We start from the raw sequence: 19,329 nt of genomic DNA, 5'->3' as shown, positions 1-19,329 counted from the left end.
TGATCACCTGCTACATCCACAAACCATCTTTACACCTCCAGCGCTAACAAAATGCTACCATATTATTCTTCATATTCAAGTCTAAGACCTTCATTTGAAACTTTGTTTCAAATTAATCTTTGAATTTATTTATAGATTTCTTTGATCATGTCATTCATGTAAAAACAGATATTTCTTTTAAATAACAGTGTTATATTTCAGCAAAATAGTTTTTTTTTTTACTGAAATAATGACTAAAGTAATTCACGTCACTTGTTAATATCCTGTATTTACATGTATATAATAAAAATATGTAAAATGCCATATATAAATGTTAAATGTATACATAAGATTTAAAGGGTATGTAAGTTGGTTTATATATTAAAATAATACTTTTTAAATGTACTAGTTGTCAGAAACTAGTATTATTAGAAATACTATTATCAGGAAATGTATAATGTGTGGTAAATCTTTTAGCATTGTCTAGCACACTGAAAATAAACACTGTTATTTAAGATGAATCGCTCTCTAAATATCTCAGAACGGCCTTAAAACAAAAGATAATGTTTTTACAATTCTCCCCCTAAAATATCGTCACAGGGAATTATTTGCAGCAAAATATGCATCTTGTTAGCATAACCCGACTAGCATGCTAATTTGTGAAAAAGCGCTAACACGGGCCACGGTTTGATGTTTTCTTTCAGACAAAGATGGAATTGTGATTACAATGTTATTGTTCAATATCTTATGTTGCCTTTTATTGTTTGTGAGTTTAATTTGATGTGACACAACCTCAGAATTGTAACTGTACAATATTGCTGATAATCATTCCATTGCACATAGGAGTTTTCTTCCTCTTTTTTTTAATCACATGCTGAACCTTTTTGTGTGTGTGTTGGAGGGGGGGGGGGGTAGGCTTGGTTGTGGGTTTTTGTGATTGTGTGTGTGTGTGTGTGTGTGTGTGTATTGTTTCCATTTTTCATGATTATAATGTACAAATTTCATTCCGGCAAACTGCCACTGAACATTTCTATATTTAAAAACAAGAAAAAAACGAAAAAAAAAAAAAAAAAAAAGGAATTACGATCTTATGGAATAAATTATATTAATGAGCAGCAGAAATCTTTTTGATAAACTATATTTGTTACACTTCTATTGTGAATAAAATAATCTTTTAATATAAACGTAGCAGCGTTTTGTTTGAGAGTTCTTGAATTGTGTGCTTATTTATGTATGTACACCCTTCTGACAATATGAAGCTGATGAAATGTAAGTTGGATTTACAGTATAAGGGCCATTAGGGTTTTCTTTTTGTTCCCACTTTAGAGTTGATTGTTTTTGTAAAAACTTGTTCTAAAGTGTTTTATTCCTATTACACTACAGCATTTTTAAGCTCTACTAATTTCATTTGAGAATGATGAATCATTGCTCCAGTAGTGCTTAGAGTGTTCAAGTTAAATCGGGACTTGTGATGACATTTCTGGGGAATGAAGCCATAAGACAGATTGACATTTACAGAAGACAACAAGTACAGTACGGTGATGAGATTCTAAAAGACGGTAGCAGTAAAATATTTAAGTGGGGCAAACATTTTAAAGAAGGTTGTATGGCCATGAATGATGTTGTCACCAACTTGCGGAATAGACACGTCTGTCTGCGGGAACTGTACACGCAATCATTCACAAACACCACTTGTACATTACAGGAACTCGGCTGGGAGTTTTTGCCACATCCCACGTACGGTCCTGACCTATTCAACATGTTTGGGTCATTAAAGGAGTTCCTGGGAGGCCAGCATTTCAGACGTGAAGCAGGCTATTTGATCATGGCTCTAGCGTACTGAGAAAACTTTCTACCTTGATGGTATCCGAGCACTAGTGAAACGCTGGGATAAGAGCATTAGGATAGCTGGGGATTATATAGAGAAATAAAAGGAGTTTTTGCTCTCCTGTTTTTCTGCACAATCAAAAATATTGGTTGGATCAACGTCAACCAGTTTAACTTGAACAGTCCTTGTAAATGGGAGAAATACTGATAAAGAGGACAAAATCTTTCAAAAGGGTCAAATATTTTTTTACAGCTATTATCGGTTAATGTTTATTGTGCGTTCTCTTTCAGATAGGCACAAGATTTCAAGAAAAAAAAAATATGAGGAATGCTGGTTTTCTTTCGTTAGATTAAAGATTAAAAAAACAAATAAGAAGATTTTATGAGGGTCATTAAACTTTTAGTTATTTTTGCTGTATGGTGCGGTTTTATGTGTACAGCATACGGGATGCACAGATGTTGAACAGCCCTTATTAAACATAGACATTTTGCTTGTATTGACATTATGACAGCAATGTTTATGAACAAACAGGCACAGAAGCATACCTTATCACATGCAGCGCATTATGCTAACATTCTGGCACAATTTAATTCCTGATAAATACGTTATAAGTGATGTTTCTCAACAAACTACTGCACCGGTAGCACGTTTGTAGAGTTAGGACCAAAAAATTTGATTATGTACCGTGTCCCTTCCTTATATAAGTCCCTGTGCTGAGCTGGTACCATAGAAATGGTTTTCTATTAGAACCCGTGCATTACACCTGGAACAAGGGTCAGAGCTGCTGTTATGGAAAATACAACACCACCTTCTGTGCTTTAGTTCAATCACAAACCTAACATCTTGTCTTGATTAATAAAATACGTTTATTTGCATGACTTCCTTTGGTACATGTTGTTCTCTATGAAGCTTTGCATTGCACAATTTGTTTCAAGTCACGTATAATGACAGCCAAGGGATCTAAATGTCCTAAAAGGAATGCAGAGCCATGCATAAATCTGCCCTCGCAGAAATATAAAGCTATCAGTATGCTAATCTCCTCCTCTAGCAGCCGGCCTGCAGGCTCTCTGATGTACTTCTCATTAATTCTATCACGTTACCTACAGCTACAGATAGATTTCTTTGACAGAGCGAACGCTGTACGTCAATCACTCGAAAAGGCGAGGTATCAAAACTCACTGTTCTAGTGAATTCTGGGAAAGGTTTCAAATATGAAGGATTTCCAATCACCGTTGGCTTATAGTCGGTCTTTTGAAATTCAAGCATAAGTCATTAGGTGTTCATGGGGGAGGTCTCCAAATAAATTACTTCAGGCAAAATATGTTAATGAGTTTGGTCCAAAACAAGGAATGTATTCGCAGTGAAAAAAAATTGTCTTCAGTACGGGACTCAAATAAATGATTGCAATTGGTTGTGATCCTGTGGACAGAATATTAAGAGATTCATGCATAAGCCCTGGAAATAAATTAATCGCCCATTATACAAATACAACTTCAGCTGACGTTTAAGAGGACCACTCAACTCCTTACACTCAAAGTGATTTGAAAAAAAAAAAAAAAAACCTGCTTTAGGGTCAGAACTGTATTTTAAATAGGTTTTATTATGCATTCATGCAGAGTATAATTGCCTTTTCTTGCATTAAAAAAAAACCTCTTTGTGTCTCAGATATGTGTTGGAACTGTGTCTAGCACTTATTACATACCTGCTCTAAAAATACGTAAAACTTTCTCCTTTTTTTTAGTAAAAAAAATGTCTTCATTTGTACTAGAAGTTCAACTTATTAACAGTTATGTTATTAACATTTTTCCTGTTAAATAATAGCGCACTTTATGTTTTAATCTATTTGATATTAGACCTAGACTATCTGGAGCAGCCTTTTGAAAAAGCCTAACTATAAACTGACTTAAACTTACGTTTTATACTTATTTATTTTTAACTGTGAACTTAATGCACTGATGAATAATATATATAATATATACAATATAATTTATTTATGTAAGCACATGTGTGTCACCACCTGGACCTAATCAAGTAGATAAGAGGCTTCCATTGGATAATTACAGCACTGATTAATATGGTTCAGCTGGCAACAAGTTATTTAACCCTAACTGGTGAACTAAGTAGCTTCCTGTTTCTTAAATAACCATGTCAGAAGACATGTCATGTGGTCGGGGCAAAGATGTGACTTTTAGAAGGGTCAAATTATTCTCCTGAATTAAGCAAAGAAAAAAACTTTTTTTAAAAAGGAAATTGCTGAAACTATTTAAATTGGGTTAAGAAATGTAAAAGAACATTATTAAAGCCTAAAAGGATTGTATTGAACCACCCACCTGTTCACCCTTCACTGTTTACAGTTCCCATTGACCCGAGCAGTTTCACTCCTTGTGGTTTGGAATCATGCGTTACTTGGTTGAAACCCCTGTGCAGTCCACTTTTCAGGAAACTACGCGCTCATTGGAACGCAAATAAAGCGTCCTATGTTTATATCGCACATAATAAAAATCTGAAAAAGATATTCCCCAGCTCTCTATTTGTTTGATACAATTCTTTCTTAAGAGCTCCAAAACCACATAAAATGAATCCTTGTTATAATAAAATAAACTGGGTAATATTCAGGAAATTTTCTTATTTTGAAATGGGTAACATTTGTTCTGAACAGAATACAAGTGTTAATGTGTTTTAACAGAAAAATGAACTAGTGTACACAGGGCATTGGGGACATAGATACGATCACTCTGATCAATATACAGCAGGTGAGATGAGAGTTTTGCTCTTCACCTAAAAGCAGAAAACAGCAGTGTTTCTGCTTGGTATCAAACCAGGGACCTTTATACATGTAAAGAAACGTGTTAACCACTACACAACAAAACACCTCCAATATATTTCTAAAACAAAGTTAAGCTTCTAATCTCAAACTATAGTTCACTGATATACTGCTTACACTTAGACACGCTGTATTTATTTAGGGCACATTTAAATCACACGTCAAATGACGACAACCCAATAATTTTAGCAGAACTCAATGTATGTTCCTTAGTAAAGCTTGTGTAGTAGCCTTTTCTACAAAATTAGAAGTTGTAGTACTGTTTGTAGATTTGATTAAATAAAATCATGTGATTCTCTTATCTGTCTTTTACAAGACTTGGAATCTTTGGCACGGCATGGAACTGGTTTGCCTTCTACGTAGATCAGTCAGATGAGGTGACATAAAGGTTTTCCACATCTGGGTGACCTCCATGCAGACTCCCCACTGGTGTCCCACAAGGCACAGTACTTGGTCTTCTTCTGTTCTGCCTTCATACCCATCTCTTGGTGAGATCATATACTTGTATGGCTTTCAGACCACTTTTATGCAAATGGAACACAACTCATTCTCTCCTTTCCTCCCTCAGACACTCAGGTTTCCACTGGGATCTTAGCATGTCTGGCAGACATCTCATCCTTGATGAGAGCTCATCAACTAAAACTTAATCTCAGTAAAACCGATCTGATGTTCATCCCAGGTGATTCATACCCCTGTAAACTATAGTGATCATACCCCTTGTGATCTTTACAGTAACAACAATTGGATCACTCCTTCACTCACCATCCGCAATCTTGGGGTAACTCTGGACAGTCAACTGTCATTTACCTTACACATTGATATCCATACTCGATCCTGTTGATTTCTTCTTTTTAAAAACAGAAGAATTTGTCCATTTCTTTTCGCACAGGCCACTTAGGTGCTTGTTCAGTCTCTTGCTATTTTAAGACTGGACTACTGCATCTCACTCCTGTCAGGTCTGCCGATGTCCACCGTACTGTGTGTTAATCACGCCATGCACTGCACCATGTTCCCTTCGATCCTCCACCACTGCTCGACTGGTCCCACCATCTCTTAGACATCGAGGAAGACATGCATTTAGAGTGTTTGTCTGTCCTGGCTCCTACGTGGTGGAATAAACTTCCTCTTGATGTTCGTAAAGCTGAGTCACTGGCAATCTTTAAGCAATGACTATAGACTCAGCTGATTCTTAGACATTTGGGTAACCCCGCCCAACAAAACGTAAACAAAAACCCTTCCCTACAGTGTTTGACTGATGGTACTTCTAGTGACCAGTGTAAGGATCTATCAAAGGATTAAATCTTTAAAGCACTTTGAAGTTTCTCTTGATAAGAGCATCTGCCAAATACATAAATGTAAATGTCTGCCAAATGCCTGTGTGTGTGTGTGTGTTTGTGTGTGTTGGGTGTCTTTTTAAGAGCCAAATCTAAATTAACTGGCTCAGGCCTTAGAATCATTACAGTTAATACATTAAGGTCAATTTTCCTCCAAACACTTTATTACCAAGCAATAGTTCAAATGATTTTTCAGGCATTTTTAAATGCGAGATCTGAAGGTTTTTTTTTTTTTTTTTGGTGTGTGTGTGTGTGTGTGTGTGTGTGTGTGTGTGTGTGTACTCTCATCTCTCATCTGTGTAAGCAGCAGTTTTCAAAATGCCTTAGATGGCAGAGTGTGTAGAGTGTCCTCTGGTCTCAAAAGTCCATCTCTGTCCGTCTGAAGGAAAACACACTCCCAGAGTGCCATCAGGCAGAAATTGCAGTGGACTTGTGATGAAAATGACCTGCACCAGCAGGGAGCAGGATAAAATTCATGCTGGGTTAAGCTGTATTTTAGCAGGAAGCCGCGCACACACACACACACACACACACAGATGGGGACTGATAATTAAAGCTTACTGAGTGATCTAGCATGAGCTCTTCACAAGCCTTTTCTTTTTCCTGTAGACAGCATTTCTCCAGACATACCACCAAAGGCGAGCACAGCATCGTCCTGTACCCTGGGGTTCTTTGTTATGCATGAGTGTTTTTTTATGAAAAATCTCTTACGTAGATTAAAATATTTGTCACATGCACATTACAGCACAGTGAAATGATTATTTTTCTCTTACATATTCCAGTTAATAGGCTGGGGTCAGAACAGATACAGCACCCCTGGAGCAGATGGGGTTAAGGGTCTTACTCAAAGGCTCAACAGTGTCAGCTTGGCAGTGCTGGGCCTGAACCCCGACCTTTAGGTCAGGAGCCCAGGGCCTTAACTGAATGAGCCGCCACTGTCCCTCTGGGAGTTTATTCGGGAGTTTGTTCAGGAGTTTATCATTTATCATTATGCCGCGGAGTATTTTCCATTAGCAGTATTCCAAGTGTAATATGGTGCAAGTACTAATGATGTCATGTGGAAATTTAAGATTGTATAGATGTCATGTACTGTCTTTTTAAATAATAAATTGTTACCCTAGATGGTAAATGAATGTGGTACATGGAGCATTAAACACTTTGGGACATGGTGTAATAAGAAAATAATCAGCTTTAAGCCCATTTTACATTCCTTATTCCTGTTCCTTATATTCCTTATATGATTTTATTGAATGCTGCAGGGCTTCTCAAACTTCATGCAGCCATGAATTCCTTTCTGTGAAAAGAACAAACATTTGAAGAGATTTGTCTAATAAACATGATTGAAAACTTTGATTTCTCCCTGTCCTGGAATCAACAGGATTTGGAAAGAAGTAATGAGTTCAAGATGTTCACTAGCCTCTCCTCAAAAGGTCTTTAAAAAAGTCAAGAATAGTCCTAAAATCCTTTCTGCAGGAAAATTGTGGGGGAAAAAAGTTTAATGAGCGTAGTCCATTATGTTTATTCTTCAAGAAAAGTAAGAAATTATAAAGGAAAAACAAAAAGTTGAATTCTCCCCGACGCGGAATCGAACCCGGGTTTTCCGCGTCTGTTTCTGTTTAGTTTGAACAGTTCAGCTAAAACTCTAAACTTAACCCATTTCTCCATTTCTCTGTTATTTTTTATGGTAGTGCTACTACGGATGTAATATATTTTTGGCCACAAAGGCGGTGTGGCGCTGTTTAGAAGATTCTTGACCATGCTTCTAATGGCGCTTTTCCACTGCATAGTACGGCACGGCACGGTTCAGTTCAGCTCACTTTTGGGGGGTTTTCCACTGGGAACAGTACCTGGTACCTGGTCCTTTTTTTAGTACCACCTCAGCCGAGGTTCCAAGCGCGCCGAACCGTTACCAAAACGTGACGTGTAAACTCTGCTGGTCACCGATTGGCCGGAAAAAATCGTCATTACTGCGTCACTGAACTTGCGACACGAGACACAACAGAACCACTAGTATTATTAGCAGAGCCAGCGAAGGATCGGACGCACCTTTTTGTACTGTATTAACTGGGACAAAAAGGTGCGTCCGAAAAAAAATGGCTGTTTCATGGTCTATTGAGGAAGTACAGACATTCCTCTCGTTGGTAGCCGAGGAGCAGATCCAGCGAGAGCTTGATGGGGCGACGCGGAATGAAAAAGTGTAAAAGAATGTAAAAGAATGGAATTTTCAGTTGTCTCTGTTAAAAAAAAAAAAAACTTGTAGCATTTCATGAGTTATTCTCAATTCGTAGGTTCGTAGGGGGAAGGTAATTCATGTCTCTATATGTCTTTTAGATCTGTTGTTTTATTCCTTATTCTATGTTATTGAATACTACATCAATTCTTATATGTTAGTTAAACAATGTGTTTTCTGTTGTGAAAAGAAAATGACAATAAGAGATTTAAATAAGTATCTAATAAATTGTTTGGATTTTTATTATTATTATTATTATTATTATTAAAAAGAAAATTGTCCTAGCGGGGAATCGAACCTGGATATATTTGGCAAGTTTCTTTAGCTAAAGCTTCCTAAACAATTTTTAATCCATTCTCTATGGTAGTGCTAAACCACTACGGATGTAATATATTTTTGGCCACAAGGGATTTCTTTGGCGCTGTTTAGAAGCTTCTTCTATAGATATATATACTGAGTAGATGTCGCCTGTGACGCTGCTGTCTTTAGGAACGATGCGTCAGTGTGGTCGCCATCTTGGGTCGGGGGAAGCCGCGTCTACTCTGCATTAGTTAACATTGGCAGAGAACTAACAACGATTAGTTCAAATCTCAAATGATTTTTTGTTTTGTTTTTTGGTTTGTTCCAACTGACAGACATGTATTTATGATCGATTCCAGAGAAAATTGAAGCTTATATATATATATATATATATATATATATATATATATATATATATATATATATATATACTTTAAAACTAGATGTAAGTTTATTATTCTTCCACTTCAGTGAATTTAAAATGAACTATTGTTACTAACCTCAGCCTAGCCTACTGCACACAAAATGGCTACAATAGTGTGATATCCATACTTAAAAATACATGGTAATTAAAACATTTGAATTGTACTGGTTTATTTTGTACATCAGCAAGCCTGCAATACAATGACCCAGCGTAAAATGCTTATATAACACAAAAAACAACATAACGTGCGTACATAGTGTGAAAACATCGCCCAGTATTTACAACAGCTTATTAAATGATTAGGCTACAGTATATAACACAAGTTCGGCATCTTCAGAGTGCCTTTGGCGCTTCCTTCAGATCCCCGACCCAAGATGGCGGCGATGTTGACGTATGCTTAGAGGCCCAAGGCGACATCTAGTCAGTATATATATCTATGGCTTCTTCCAGAAAAAATGTAAATGTCGTCTCTGACTGGAAAAACCTTGTAGCAGTTCATGAGTTATTCTCAACTGGTTCGTACAGGGTAGGTGATTCATGTCTCTACATATCTAATAGATCGTAGAGTGCAAATATATGCTAAAATCATTATGCTCATGAAAACATCTCATAGTTTAAGTACTACTAAACTATGGCAGATGATATCTTTATTATATAAATATTTCAAATTAGAACAGAAACAACATTTTTTAATCAGTTTGTACACTGTTTTGCTATAGAAAAGGCAACTTTGGACTTTTATAAGCAAATGTGAAGAATGCATACACATCAAGTGCCCTTCCCGGGCTTGGAAGATACCTAGTTCATCTCACCCACCTACACACCCATCATCCAGCAGCAGTCTGTGATGACACAAGCACTGTATGAAGGTGGACACAGGAAGCTAATGAGACTCTGCAGGGCTGCTCTAAAGCAACGGACTGAAATGCTTTTTTTAAGCCCCATGGAGATGGCACTAACTCTATGGCAGTGTGCATAACGCAGTATGTCAACTTCTGTGTAGACAACATTGCCCCTAAAAGAACAGTGAGGTGTTTCCCTAATAAGGAGCGCTGGATCACCAGTGATCTAAAGGAGCTGCTTAACAGAAAGAAGAGAACCTTTGGAGATCGGGACATGCATAAAGAGGATGCAGAAGAACCTGAAAGTGAATAACGAGAGGGTGGTGGATCTCACATAATGAAGTTTTTGGAGAGGCTTGTGTTGGCTCATCGCAGACCTCAGGTTAGCACCGTCCTAGACCTGCTTCAGTTTGCATCATGCCATAATTTATTACCTAGATAAAGCAGGTAGCACTTTGCAATGATGTCCTTTGATTTGCTAAATGCCTTTAACACAATCCAACCTGAAAGTACTGCTGAACTGAAGTTCTCACAATACTCTGCAGTTGTGGGGTCGGGAAGCAGAGTAGAGAGGTTTAGTGGACAGTTATGTGGATTGGTGTGAGAAAAAGCACCAAAAACACTTTACATTCTGGGTGTGGAGGTGGTGGGGATAACTGATACCTTGGGGTTCACACTGACTGGATTGGACTGGAAATGCAATATAAATGCTGTCTATAGGAAAAGACAGTGCAGACTCTACTTCTTGAGGAAACTCACATCCCGAGTTAAATGTTGCACAACTTATACCTGTCTGTTGTGTCAGGTGCAATATTATTTGCTGTTATTTTCTGGGGATGCAGTATCAGAAGCAGTGACTTTAGAAAACACAACAAGCGAATCAGGCTAGCTCAATAATGGGGACTCCCCTGGCATGGAGTTGGTGGTGGAGAAAATGATGCTATACAAACTGTTAACCACCAAGGAGAACACCTCACATCCCCTCCACAACCTACTGACTAAATAGCGGAGCACTTTCAGCAAGAGAATACTTCAGCTGACCTTTGACAAAGAGTGCTTTAAGAGGTCTTTTCTGCCAACTGCAATTAGATTTTACAATAATTCTGCTCTGTGTCAGGAGAGGGATCTCCTTCTCTAAAATTAAAATAAATAGGTTTGTATACATTCTGTCTTCGTCGTAGTGATATAATTATATCGTTTGATTCTTGCTTTTGTTAATATTTCAACTTAATAGTGCACCTTATGTGCAGTTGATTAACTTCATACCCATATATACAATCATCAATTTTATGTAAATAGAAACAGTTTATTATTTATTTATTTATTTATTTATTTATTTATTTTTTACCTCATTAATGCAACTTAATGTGCAGTTTTTCAGATATCCACCTGACTGCACTATTGTAGACAGTGTATCCCATCACAATTGTAAAATGGGTATAAATACAATGGTCACCACTGGCCTCCACCTTCCCTAGTTTAACTACAGAGGATGCTAGATGGATGGATGGATGGATGGATGGATCCACTTATCTACACTTTATATAGCTAGCTATTTGTCTTTCTGTTTATCTAAAATACCTTAATTTCCTAATATATCCTATATATATATATATATATATATATATATATATATATATATATATATATATATAAAGATTTATTTGGCCTTGGATCTTACACACAAATCTACACAATGTCATCAAAGAATGCAGACAAAAAGAAGCAGGAACTATGAGCACTCATTAAGAAAATGGATATTCATTTTTATCACTTGTAAATATCACCAAAATAGACTTTAATATGATAACTGAGAATGCGTGAGAATGGAGCAAACTGTGGTAATTAGTGATTGTTTCTTTCTTCAGAAGCAAACCATGATCAGCGATTAGTCATTTTGAGGAATAATTATCAGTGATTAGTCATCAGGAACACTGTTGTTCAGTGACTAGGAACAATGGGGATCAGTGACTGGTCATTGGGAACTGTGGTGATAAGTCATTGGTCATTCTGCAAAATGATCATGATTTGTCTGCAGACCTTACACACCCATATGAGAGAACCTCACCTCTTGTTTTTTTTTAGATTAGATTTGACATTATTGTCATTGTGCAAAAGACAAGTACATATAAGTAAATATACAGTAAGTTGAAGAGGAATATTTAGTTAAAGACGTCGACTAGCAACTGCTATTGACCAAAAATCCAGCTAGATTTATTGTTTCGAGCAACGTAAAGTAAAAAAAAATACAGTGATGACTGTGATCATGTTAGTTTGTTATGTTGTGTCCCGACAATTATGTTGTGCATTGTCCTGACTTGCTTATAGAGTGTTTTTATCATCATTTACAATGCAAAATAAATGTTAGAGTAGTACAAAGCAGTAGATAAGAGGGCCAACTACCCAACACTGAGAGGGATGAACTACTTTTGATTTGCTAAATGCCTTTAACACAATCCAACCTGAAAGTACTGCTGAACTGAAGTTCTCACAATACTCTGCAGTTGTGGGGTCGGGAAGCAGAGTAGAGAGGTTTAGTGGACAGTTATGTGGATTGGTGTGAGAAAAAGCACCAAAAACACTTTACATTCTGGGTGTGGAGGTGGTGGGGATAACTGATACCTTGGGGTTCACACTGACTGGATTGGACTGGAAATGCAATATAAATGCTGTCTATAGGAAAAGACAGTGCAGACTCTACTTCTTGAGGAAACTCACATCCCGAGTTAAATGTTGCACAACTTATACCTGTCTGTTGTGTCAGGTGCAATATTATTTGCTGTTATTTTCTGGGGATGCAGTATCAGAAGCAGTGACTTTAGAAAACACAACAAGCGAATCAGGCTAGCTCAATAATGGGGACTCCCCTGGCATGGAGTTGGTGGTGGAGAAAATGATGCTATACAAACTGTTAACCACCAAGGAGAACACCTCACATCCCCTCCACAACCTACTGACTAAATAGCGGAGCACTTTCAGCAAGAGAATACTTCAGCTGACCTTTGACAAAGAGTGCTTTAAGAGGTCTTTTCTGCCAACTGCAATTAGATTTTACAATAATTCTGCTCTGTGTCAGGAGAGGGATCTCCTTCTCTAAAATTAAAATAAATAGGTTTGTATACATTCTGTCTTCGTCGTAGTGATATAATTATATCGTTTGATTCTTGCTTTTGTTAATATTTCAACTTAATAGTGCACCTTATGTGCAGTTGATTAACTTCATACCCATATATACAATCATCAATTTTATGTAAATAGAAACAGTTTATTATTTATTTATTTATTTATTTATTTATTTATTTTTTACCTCATTAATGCAACTTAATGTGCAGTTTTTCAGATATCCACCTGACTGCACTATTGTAGACAGTGTATCCCATCACAATTGTAAAATGGGTATAAATACAATGGTCACCACTGGCCTCCACCTTCCCTAGTTTAACTACAGAGGATGCTAGATGGATGGATGGATGGATGGATGGATCCACTTATCTACACTTTATATAGCTAGCTATTTGTCTTTCTGTTTATCTAAAATACCTTAATTTCCTAATATATCCTATATATATATATATATATATATATATATATATATATATATATATATATATATATATAAAGATTTATTTGGCCTTGGATCTTACACACAAATCTACACAATGTCATCAAAGAATGCAGACAAAAAGAAGCAGGAACTATGAGCACTCATTAAGAAAATGGATATTCATTTTTATCACTTGTAAATATCACCAAAATAGACTTTAATATGATAACTGAGAATGCGTGAGAATGGAGCAAACTGTGGTAATTAGTGATTGTTTCTTTCTTCAGAAGCAAACCATGATCAGCGATTAGTCATTTTGAGGAATAATTATCAGTGATTAGTCATCAGGAACACTGTTGTTCAGTGACTAGGAACAATGGGGATCAGTGACTGGTCATTGGGAACTGTGGTGATAAGTCATTGGTCATTCTGCAAAATGATCATGATTTGTCTGCAGACCTTACACACCCATATGAGAGAACCTCACCTCTTGTTTTTTTTTAGATTAGATTTGACATTATTGTCATTGTGCAAAAGACAAGTACATATAAGTAAATATACAGTAAGTTGAAGAGGAATATTTAGTTAAAGACGTCGACTAGCAACTGCTATTGACCAAAAATCCAGCTAGATTTATTGTTTCGAGCAACGTAAAGTAAAAAAAAATACAGTGATGACTGTGATCATGTTAGTTTGTTATGTTGTGTCCCGACAATTATGTTGTGCATTGTCCTGACTTGCTTATAGAGTGTTTTTATCATCATTTACAATGCAAAATAAATGTTAGAGTAGTACAAAGCAGTAGATAAGAGGGCCAACTACCCAACACTGAGAGGGATGAATTAGAAAAATCTACATTAATGACTGCTGCAGGGCTTCTCAAACTTTTTACGGCTACTAATGCCTTTCTGTAAAAATACTAAAAAAAAAAACAAAGTGATTTATTTACTGAATATTGTTCTTTTTAAATATATAATTATTTGTATTTTAGCAAGGAAAACAGGTTATAAAATGTAATCAAAGTAATCATCTAAAATATTTTTATATATTCTATAATTGTATATAAAATCGGTTATGAAAAGTTATAAGGGCAAAAACTAAAAAGATAGTTTCTCCCCGTCGGGGAATCGAACCCCGGTCTTCCGCGTGACAGGCGGAGATACTGTCCACTATACTAACGAGGAGGCGCTGAACACCGCGTTCAAAACTGGTCATTTTAAAGGTACAACGTCACGTCTTACGTTTAGCTAAAATTCCCTAAACCGTTTCCCAGTCATTCTCTATGGTAGCGCTAAACCACTACGGATGTAATATATTTTTGACCACAAAGGCTTTGTGGCGCTGTTTTTTGCACTCCCAACTGAAAATAAGCATTTCTCGTTTGTGTGTATTGTGGCTTTATAAAACCAGAAACTTGAGTACATTTCCCATATTCCTGAATTTGGGGATTTGATCCCAAACCGATGAATCTCCATAATAGATCTTAGAGTCCAAATAGATGCTAAATTTATTACGCCCATCAATAACTCTTCGTACGATAGTAGGAACAAAATTCAAGTCATACTGAAAAAATGTGTTTTAAAGGTATGAGTAATCAATTTTCTTTTTTGTAATCGATAATTTAAATTTATTTTAATTAATTAGGTCTTTTTAATTTTTGTAATTTATAATTAATCATAAGAAATCGAGGCAACAAAACCACTATTTTGGCCCACACATCGCCCTTTTTATTAATTTTTTTTTTAAGTAAAACATCAATCAAAATTTGGTGGGTGTGATTTTGACCTTTTATCTGGGGTGAAACAGAAAATGTGTGTTTAATAAAATTATGTAACCAATTGTTTGAATAAACTTTGGCTTAGTCCTTTCGGGGAAGCGAACCCAGATCTCTGCAAATTTTCTTTAACTAAAACTCCCTAAGCCGTTTCCCAGTCATTCTCTATGGTAGCACGAAACCACTTACGGATGTAATATATTCTTGGCCACTACGACTTTGTGGCGTTGTTTACTCACACGCCTAATTAAGGCTTAGATTATCTAGTTTGTGTGTCTTGTGGCTTAACAAAGCCAGGTATTTGGGCCCACATTTGATTCCGATCTGAATTTGACTTTGTGATAGTAGTTTTCATCAGGAAGGTTGTCAGCATCACGTTTGATCATGTACATGTTAATAAACATCATATGTTTTTGAGCACTTAACATAGCATGAAAGACACAGTACAAATATAAGCGGGCTCGTATTTCAAAATACTCATAAACCAAATAGAATCTTTCCCGTGAAAAATAATGGAAACTCAAATAAATACATAATTAACACAAAATATAAAGTAAAAACAAAACAAACTAACGTAAAAATAAATCCAGACCAATAAGTGTTCCCTTTTGTGTGCGCAGGCGTGTTTGTGTGAAGCTAAAGTGAGGAGCCCACTCTTTCTACACTATTTCTGCAATATAATCAAAATATAATCACGCTTATCAGTTAAAAAATATATAAAAATACACACTATTCAACCGACTTTTTAAAGGTATGGGTAATCGCCTAATGTCATATTTAATGTTTAGGTAAAAAATAAATAAATAAACCACTCCCCGTCGGGGAATTGAAGCCCGGTATGTATATATAATTATATATAAAATCGGTTATGAAAAGTTATAAGGGCAAAAATTAAAAAGGTAATTTCTCCCCGTCGGGGAATCGAACCCCGGTCTTCCGCGTGACAGGCGGAGATACTGTCCACTATACTAACGAGGAGGCGCTGAACACTGCGTTCAAAACTGGTCTTTTTAAAGGTACAACGTCACGTTTTACGTTTAGCTAAAACTCCCTAAACCGTTTCCCAGTCATTCTCTATGGTAGTGCGAAACCACTACGGATGTAATATATTTTTGACCACAAAGGCTTTGTGGCGCTGTTTTTTGCACACCCAACAAAAAAATAGCATTTCTAGCTTGTAGTGCTTTGCTTCATAAAATCAGAAACTTAATCACCTTACCCCCATTCCCGATTTTAATCTTAAACTGGCGAAATCAAGCTATCATAAGAAATCGAGTTTTTTTTCTTTCTTTTTTCCTTTATGGCATGATGTTGCTCTCAGGCTAAACTATTTTGGCCCACACATCGCTCTTTTATTTATTTATTTATTTATTTATTTAAGTAAAACATCAATCAAAATTTGGTGGGTGTGAGTTTGACCTTTTATCTGGAGTAAAACAGAAAAATATGTGTTTAATAAAATTATGTAACCAATTGCTTGGGTAATCTTTGGCTTAGTCCTTTCCGGAAATCAAACCTGGATCTCTCTGCAAATTTATTTTAGCCAAAAGGTCCCTAAACTGTTTCCCAGTCATTCTCTATGCTTTGTATTATACACAGAGCAAATTAATTACTTATGAGCTCGGTTTTGTAGATTATTTAATGACTTCCTCAGTTAAATGGCATTCAGCAACATGTTCAATATTAGCAATGATAACTCTAGTCTTGTATTTTGTGAATATACCTTTTTAAATAAAATTATTTTTTATAAAATGAATTATTTGTATTTTAGCAATGAAAAATAGGTTATGAAAAATAAGTAGTTATAAGGGCAAAAATAAATTAATTAAAAAGGTAATTTCTCCCCGTCGGGGAATCGAACCCCGGTCTTCCGCGTGACAGGCGGAGATACTGTCCACTATACTAACGAGGAGGCGCTGAACACCGCGTTCAAAAGTGGTCCTTTTAAAGGTACAACGTCACGGTTTACGTTTAGCTAAAATTCCCTAAACCGTTTCCCAGTCATTCTCTATGGTAGTGCTAAACCACTACGGATGTAATATATTTTTGACCACAGAGGCTTTGTGGCGCTGTTTTTTGCACTCCCAACTGAAAATTAGCATTTCTCGTTTGTGTGTATTGTGGCTTTATAAAACCAGAAACTTGAGTACATTTCCCATATTCCTGAATTTGGGGATTTGATCCCAAACCGGTGGATCTCCATAATAGATCTCAAAGTCCAAATATATGCTAAATTTATTATGCCCATAAAGAAACTCTTCATATGATAGGTGGAACAAAATTCAAGTCATAGTAAAAAACGTGTTTTAAACGAACGAGTAATTAATTTTCTTTTTTTAAATCGATAATTGTAATTAATTAATTTATTTATTTATTGTTCCAGAGTAATACAAACCTAATTGCTAATCTCTAAATTGCCTTCCCCCCCTGTCTAGTTTGGATTTGATTCACTCAAACTTCCAAATATTTTTAGGCTACACTGGCTTATAAAATCTGTAAATGTTGTCACTGGCTGAAAAAGGGCTCACAAAAACTTCATATGGCAGATGAAGTAGAATAGTTAAATTCAGAACAGTTAAATGCCAGAAGTCACAGGAATCCAAAATACACGTATCCAAGTCACTGATAAAAGGTGCAAAATTATAGCAGTTATTTACAGGTCAACTTAATTTATAGCAGTTCATGAGTTTAAGTAGGTACTTTTGTAGGTAAACGGTGTAAGTACCTAGACAGTTTGAGATGGCACTGCATGTGACCATTGCTAGGGAAATATATTTTGAAATAATTTTAAATAAATGTTTGTCTATATCATCTATGCAGTTGAAGAATAACCACTGATAGTAAATGCAGTAAATAAGGGAGCCAACCATGCCTGACATAGAGTATTTTGAAAAGTGTACATTATTGACCGTTGATTCATTATTATTGTGTGCCTAGGCGCACTTATTATTCTCCCCCCAGAAATCCATTCATTATTCTTCTGCCTAAAACTTTGCAGCGTTTCTCGTCCCGTTTTGAGAGGATCCTCACGTATGTTACACCGTTCTGTGCGGCTCGCCCTGGAATGGTCTGCTATGACTTTTGGTGGACTTTTTGTGCTCCCAAAATCCCCCAAAAAAGGCTCATAGACTTAACAGTGGGACCATGCACTGGATGGGTATCCACACTATTAGGAGTGACCCAGCCGTCGCAGAGGCACACTTAAAATTTATCCAGAAATTTTCGCTCTCTAGTTAACTCTAAAGCTTTATACAGTTGCTAACCGCTTATTGATAAGAAAATGATTAAAATATTTTCTTATTTGTATTTTAGCAAGAAAGAAAAAAAAAAAAATTGTTAACCACTCCCCGTCGGGGAATCGAACCCCGGTCTTCCGCGTGACAGGCGGAGATACTGTCCACTATACTAACGAGGAGGCGCTGAACACCGCGTTCAAAACTGGTCTTTTTAAAGGTACAACGTCACAAAATTCCCTAAACCGTTTCCCAGTCATTCTCTATGGTAGTGCTAAACCACTACGGATGTAATATATTTTTGACCACAAAGGCTTTGTGGCGCTGTTTTTTGCACTCCCAACTGAAAATTAGCATTTTTAGCTTATAGTGCTTTGCTTCATAAAACCAGAAACTTAAGCCCCATTTTTTACCCCGATTTTGTTCTCAAACTGGCGGGATCAAGCTGTCATTAAAAAAAAAAAAAAAAAATTCTTTTTTTAAAACCCTCTATGGCATGGTGTTGCCCTCAGGAAACAAGCCACTATTTTGGCCCATAACTGCAATCTCTATATTTTTAAATGAAAAATCCATCGACATTTGGTGGGTGCGACTTTAACCTTTTGTCTGGGGTGGAACAGAAAACATGTGTTTAATAATATTATGTAACAAATTGTTTGGATAATCTTTGGTTTAGTCCTTTCGGGGAATCGAACCCGGATCTCTCTGCAAATTTTCTTTAACTAAAATTCCCTAAACCGTTTCCCAGTCATTCTCTATGGTAGTGCTAAACCACTACGGATGTAATATATTTTCGACCACAAAGGCTTTGTGGCGCATTTTTTTGCACACCCAACTGAAAATTAGCATTTCTAGCTTATAGTGCTTTGCTTCATAAAACCAGAAACTTAAGCACCTTAGCCCCATTCCCGATTTTGTTCTCAAACTGGCGGGATCAAGCTATCATAAGAAATCAAGTCCCCCCCCCCCCCCCCTTTCCCCTCTATGGCATGGTGTTGCCCGTAGGCAACAAACCAC

The sequence above is a fragment of the Clarias gariepinus genome, chromosome 27 (genome assembly GCF_024256425.1).
Source record: "Clarias gariepinus isolate MV-2021 ecotype Netherlands chromosome 27, CGAR_prim_01v2, whole genome shotgun sequence".
In the NCBI taxonomy this organism is placed as follows: Eukaryota; Metazoa; Chordata; class Actinopteri; order Siluriformes; family Clariidae; genus Clarias; species Clarias gariepinus.
The sequence above is the reverse complement of the archived record's forward strand: the minus strand, read 5'-3'. Positions refer to the sequence as shown.